The sequence below is a fragment of the Jaculus jaculus genome, chromosome X, assembly GCF_020740685.1.
Source record: "Jaculus jaculus isolate mJacJac1 chromosome X, mJacJac1.mat.Y.cur, whole genome shotgun sequence".
NCBI classification, from domain to species: domain Eukaryota; kingdom Metazoa; phylum Chordata; class Mammalia; order Rodentia; family Dipodidae; genus Jaculus; species Jaculus jaculus.
Genome location: NC_059125.1, coordinates 116,489,327 through 116,495,887, shown reverse-complemented (window position 1 = coordinate 116,495,887; position 6,561 = coordinate 116,489,327).

Genomic DNA, 6,561 nt, shown 5'->3' with positions numbered 1-6,561 from the left:
TACTCTCCGTTGGAGAATCTGCTTCTCTTTTTCAGATAGATGTAGATCCTAAGGAGAGAGCCACCCCATCATACCTCAAAAGGGCCCTGGCTGAAACTAAGAATAATTGGCAAAACAAGCAAGGGTGCTGTTTTCCTGGTGAACCAGACACCAGCACAAGAGGGAAGGAGACCAACACAGAGAAAAATCAACTCCTACCAAATCAGAGAGCCAGAGCCTCAGAGGCCCCCAACACCTCAGCACTGAAGCAGACCAAAAATGAACCTAACATGGCTCAAGGAAATTTTGTGAAAAATGCTTTATTTTTATTTTTATTTCCTTTCTTTTCGTTCTTTCTTTTTATTTATTTATTTATTTATTTATTTATTTATTTATTTATTTTTTGGTTTTTCGAGGTAGGGTCTCACTCTAGCCCAGGCTGTCCTGGAATTCACTATGTACTCTCAGGGTAGCCTTGGACTCATGGCAATCCCCCTACCTCTTCCTCCAGAGTGCTGGGATTAAAGGCATGTACCAGCACACCTGGCTTTGACTTAAAAATGTTTTAAATCTTTTTATGTTTTGTTTTATCTTTATCTATTTATTTGAAAGTGAGAGCTAGAGAGAGACAGAATGGGCGCGCCAGGGCTTCTAGCCACTGTAAACGAACTCCAGACGCGTGCGCCCCCTGGTGCATCTGGCTAATGTGGGTCCTGGGGAATCGAGCCTTGAACCGGTGTCCTTAGGCTTCACAGGCAAGCGCTTAACTGCTAAGCCATCTCTCCAGCCCTTAAAAATGTTTTAAAAGGACGGAGAGATGTCTTAGCGGTTAAGCGCTTGCCTGTGAAGCCTAAGGACCCCGGTTCGAGGCTCGGTTCCCCAGGTCCCATGTTAGCCAGATGCACCAGGGGGGGCGCACGCGTCTGGAGTTCGTTTGCAGAGGCTGGAAGCCCTGGCGCGCCCATTCTCTCTGTCTCCCTCTATCTGTCTGTCTCTCTGTGTCTGTCGCTCTCAAATAAATTAAAAAAAAATTAAAAAAATATTTTTACAGGGCTGGAGTGATGGCTTAGCAGTTTAGGCGTTTGCCTGCAAAGCCAAAGGCCTCAGGTTTGATTCCCCAGGACCTAGGTAGGCCAGCTGCACAAGGTGGCGCATGTGTCTGGAGTTAGTTTACAGTGGCTGGAGGCCCTGGCATGCCCATTCTCTCTATCTCTCTGTCTCTATGCCTGCAAATAAATAAATAAAATTAAAAGAATATTTTTACAAGCCGGGCATGGTGGCCCATACCTTTAATCTCAGCACTCAGGAAGCAGAGGTAGGGGGATCACCATGAGTTCAAGGCCACCCTGAGACTGCATAGTGAGTTCAGGTCAGCCTGGGCTAGAGTGAGACCCTACCTTGAAAAATCAAAAGGCAATTTTTTACGTTAATTTTATTATTTATTTGTTTGCAATCAGAGAGAGCTAGGGAGACAGCCAGAGAGAGTATAGGCATGCACGACCTCCGGCTGCTGCAAACGAACTCCAGATACATGTGCCACTTTGGGCATCTGACTTTATGTGGGGACTGGAGAATCGAACTTGGGTTGTTAGGCTTTGCAGGCATATGCCTTAACAACCAAGCCATCTTTCTATCTCTGTCTTTTTTTTTTTTTTTGGTTTTTCAAGGTAGGGTCTCACTCTAGCCCAGGCTGACCTGGAATTCACTCTGTAGTCTCAGGGTGGCCTTGATCTCACAGCGATCCTCCTACCTCTGCCTCCTGAGTGCTGGGATTAAAGGCGTGTGCCACCATGCCCGGCTATCTCTGTCTTTTAAAATAGTTTTATGTTGGGCTGGAGAGATGGCTTAGCGGTTAAACGCTTGCCTGTGAAGCCTAAGGACCCCGGTTCAAGGCTCGATTCCCCAGGACCCAAGTTATCCAGATGCACAAGGGGCACATGCATCTGGAGTTCGTTTGCAGTGGCTGGAGGCCCTGGCCCGCCCATTCTCTCTCTCTCTCTCTCTCTCTCTCTCTCTCTCTCTCTCTCTCTCTCTTTCTCTCTATCTCTATCTGCCTCTTTCTCTCTCCGTCTGTTGCTCTCAAATAAATAAATTAAATAACAAAAAAATTAAAGAAATAGTTTTATGTTTATGAGAGAGAGAAGGAAAGAGAGAATGCCCAAACCAGGGTATCTTGCCACTGCAAACAACCCTCGGACACACATGGCATGTTGTGCTTTTGGCATTCTGTGTGTACTTGGAAATAAAACCAGGGCCATCATGCTTTGCATGCAAGTGCTTTTAACCACTGAGGAATTTCTTGATCCCTAAAATGTTTATGTAAAAAGAAAGAAGGGGGCTGGAGAGGTGGCTTAGCAGTTATGGCATTTGCCTGCAAAGCCAAAGGTCCCAGGTTCGATTCTCCAGGACCCACATAAGCCAGATGCACAAGGTGGCATACATCTGGAGTTCATTGCTGAAGGCTCTGGCATGCCCATTCTCTCTATCTCTGCCTCTTTCTCTCTCTCTGTCTCTCAAATAAATAAAATTAAAACAAAAAAGAAATAAATAAAAAAGAGAAAGAAAGAAAAAGAGAAGAAAACCAAAAAGAATATAAGGTAAAGAATGTAAGAGGACGGGCTGGAGAGATGGTTTAGCGGTTAAGCGCTTGCCTGTGAAGCCTAAGGACCCCGGTTCGAGGCTCGGTTCCCCAGGTCCCACGTTAGCCAGATGCACAAGGGGGCGCACGCGTCTGGAGTTCGTTTGCAGAGGCTGGAAGCCCTGGCGCGCCCATTCTCTCTCTCTCCCTCTATCTGTCTTTCTCTCTGTGTCTGTTGCTCTCAAATAAATAAATTCAAAAATATTAAAAAAAAGAATGTAAGAGGAAACAATTTTAAAAATAATTATGTAATAAAGGAAAAATACATAAATAAAATTAGATACAAGTAAGAGACTAGAAATCAAAATGTTAGAAATCTTTTGAAAAGTAAGCTAAGGATGCCAGGTGTGGTGGTGCATGCCTTTAATCTCAGCACTCGGCAGGCAGATGTAGAAGGATCACTGTGAGTTTGAGGCTACCCTCAGAATACATAGTGAATTCCAGGTCAGCCTGAGCCACAGGGAGATCCTACCTCAAAAAAAACCAAAAAAAAAAAAAAAAAAAAAAGTAAGCTAAGGGACTGGGGAAATAGCTCAGTCATCACATGTGCTGGGGTGCTTGCTTGGAAGCCTACCAACTCGAGTTTGCTCTTCCTCAGCACTCACATAAAGCTGGACACACACATCTGTAGTTCCAACACACCTATAGCAGTGTAGCAATGGGCGTGAATTCGGAATAATCTGGAAGCTTGCAAGCAGCAGCAGCCAAGAGAGACCCTATTTCAAAAGAAGGTGAAAGGAGAGGAAATGCACCCCAAATTTGTCCTTTGATTGCCACATGTGGGCCATGGCATGCATGTGCCCACACAGAGGAAAAAAGCAGACAAAGAACTAGAGATGCCTCTTCCCAGGTCCTGTCATACTGGACTATCGCAGGCCTGTGGGCGGCTGGGGAGGAGCAGAGGTAGAGGAGCACAGCTTAGGTCTCATTTAGCTATGTTCACACTGTGTAGGTCACTGCTGTGTGCAGGCTTGGGCTCCAGGCGGTGGTGTCAGTGACAGGGCTGCCCTCGCTTTAGAACCTCGCCTTCTTTGTGTACAGTTGGACTCAATGAGTTTTGTTGTTTGTTGACCAGGAGGGTTGCCCTTCTTCCAAGCCTGACTACCTCCGTTTGTACATTCCTGGGTGGCGAACTCCAGCTATTTCGTGTCGCCGGAGTGCACTGGGGACGGGGACAGGGAGGACAAACAAAGCACTGAGCTCTACCTTGTAGGGGAGGGGGATGACTCAAGGGAACTGTCAGTCTCCGCAATTTCAGACCCGGCCTAACAGTAAACCACCCTGCAGGAGGGAGGAGGCCAGGGAACTCCATCTCTCCATACTGGACCTCGGTTCAGGGCTGGAAGTCCTGCCGGTCAGCAAACCTCAGGTGTCAGTGAGGCAACTCTTGAGAGGCAGCAATCCGCCGGCCCGCCGAGGGTTTGGAACGCAGCTTCCATAGTAATCATGGGTCTCGCGCTCTCCCTCATGACAGAGGGTGGGTCCACCCACCACCATGGTCTTCCGCAGCTGGACTCCCTTCTCCTTAAGCTTCACTGCGGACCATCTTCTCCCTTCCTGCTCTCGTGACCTTCTCCCACACAGTAGCAGGATGTTGCTAGGCGCCCTGACTGGTGATTGTTTTTATTTTTCAGTCCTAAGAATAGCTGAGCCTCAAACAATAGACTTCCCCCCTCAAGGTGGTGCCAGACTGTAGCACTCTGTAATATGGGGAGCAAGACTGTGACTTTCTTCCCTAAGGCTAGCCCACCATGCCTGGGGACTCACTGCTACTCAAAACCTTTCACTGGATTCAAGTCTTGGGAAGCCTGTGGGTTTCTCCGCAGCTAGTAGCGCCCTTCTGGTGTCACGAGGCCTGGCTGGCTTACTTCTGGTTGTTCTCTGTTCCCCTGGCTCCTCCCTCCTCCCCCCAGCTGGAATTATTCCTACAGACTGTTTCCTTTTTTCTTTTCCCCTCCGCATGTCTTTCTGTGTTTTAGCTGGCCTGTCACCTCTTCCATGTTTTCCAGTGCTTTCCCTGTTTCTCTCAGTGGAATGCACCCCATCTTTTGCCATGTTGACTCTTCTCTTAGTGAAGCTGTATGGAGGACATTTCTAATTGGTCACATTACCCTGTAATCCTTTGAAGGGTTTTAGGCAGGAAGTTCGTGCGTGGTCGGCTTCTCAGCTTGGAAATGTCACAGTATCCTCAGTCAGAGGAACCCACCAATTAGAAGGGTCCAGAGAGTGCTCTTAGCAGATTCTGTCCTGGTTTCTGTTTTATTAAATTCATATCTCTGGCTTATCTTTCCCCATCTCTTTGAACTACTTGGTCTTCTGCTCAAGGTTCCCAAATTGGTGTTTCACCAGTGAAATTTCATATACTACTTCCACCACAAATCTGTATTCTCAACTTGGATTTGTTTTTGTTATCAGACCTATTATTTATTTTATTAATTAATATCTATTTTTGACATGTGCATATGTGCAAAGTATGTATTATGTGTGATGCGTGTGCAGTGCATGTATGTGTGTGCACATGCAGGTGCCCTGCATGCACACAAACAGAGCCCAGAGGAGAACTTTAAGAGTCCTCTTGTTGGGCTGGAGAGATGGCTTAGCAGTTAAGCGCTTGCTTGTGAAGCCTAAGGACCCCGGTTCGAGGCTTGGTTCCCCAGGTCCCACATTAGCCAGATGCACAAGGGGGCGCACGCGTCTGGAGTTCATTTGCAGAGGCTGGAAGCCCTGGCGCGCCCGTTCTCTCTCTCTCCCTCTATCTGTCTTTCTCTCTGTGTCTGTCGCTCTCAAATAAATAAATAAATAAAAATTTAAATAAAAGAGTCCTCTTGTTTCCCTGAGACAGTCTTTCATTCAAACTATAGCTGTTGTTTCTGTCCCTTTTTTGTCAACAAGCCCCAGCGATTCTCTGATATCCACTCCCACCCACACACCTCCAAGACAAGAGTTACAGACATGCATGGCCATGGCCATCTGTTTATGTGGGTGCCAGGGAATTGAACTCAGGCAGCCTTAGGATATCTCAGGCCCTCATGCTTGCACAGAAAGTGCTCTTAATCAATGAGCCATTTCCCCAAGCCTGACCCTTATTTTTAATTCCTTTGGCAGTTGGCTGTCGGGTACATCCTATGTTCACCTAACAGAAAGCGATGAACAGGGTCTAGGGAAATGGCTCCGTTAGATAAGTGCTATGCATGCACAAAGATCTGAGTTTGGATCTTCAGCACCCACATAAATGTTAGGCATGGCGGTGTGCACCTGAAATCCCAGCACTGGGGAGGCAGAGGCAGGAGAATACCTAGGACTTGTTGGGTCACAGTCTAGACAAATTTGTGACCTCTGAGTTCAGTGAGAGATCCTGTCTTAAAAAGTAGAAAACAAAGCCGGGTGTAGTGGCGCACGCCTTTAATCCCAGCACTCGGGAGGCAGAGGTAGGAGGATTGCCATGAGTTCAAGGCCACCCTGAGATGACAGAGTTAATTCCAGGTCAGCCTGGACCAGAGTGAGACCCTACCTCGAAAAAAAAAAAAAAGTAGAAAACAGAGAGAGAAAAAATGAAGAAAGATTGATGAACATACTTGACATCAACCTCTGACCTTAGCACACACACGCACTTGTGCACATACACGCACTGTGCGCGCGCACATGGACACCACATACATACATATGCAAAAGAGCTGTGAGCAGTAATGAAGAGTTTTTGGTCCTCATGCCATTCATATCCCATTGGTGGACTAATAAGAGAGAAAACTAGCCGGGCGTGGTGGCGCACGCCTTTAATCCCAGCACTCGGGAGGCAGAGGTAGGAGGACTGTCTGAGTTCAAGACCACCCTGAGACTACATAGTGAATTCCAGGTCAGCCTGAGCCAGAGTGAGACCCTACCTCGAAAAACCAAAAAAAAAAAAAAAAAAAGAGAGAGAGAGAGAGAAAACTGCATAATTATTT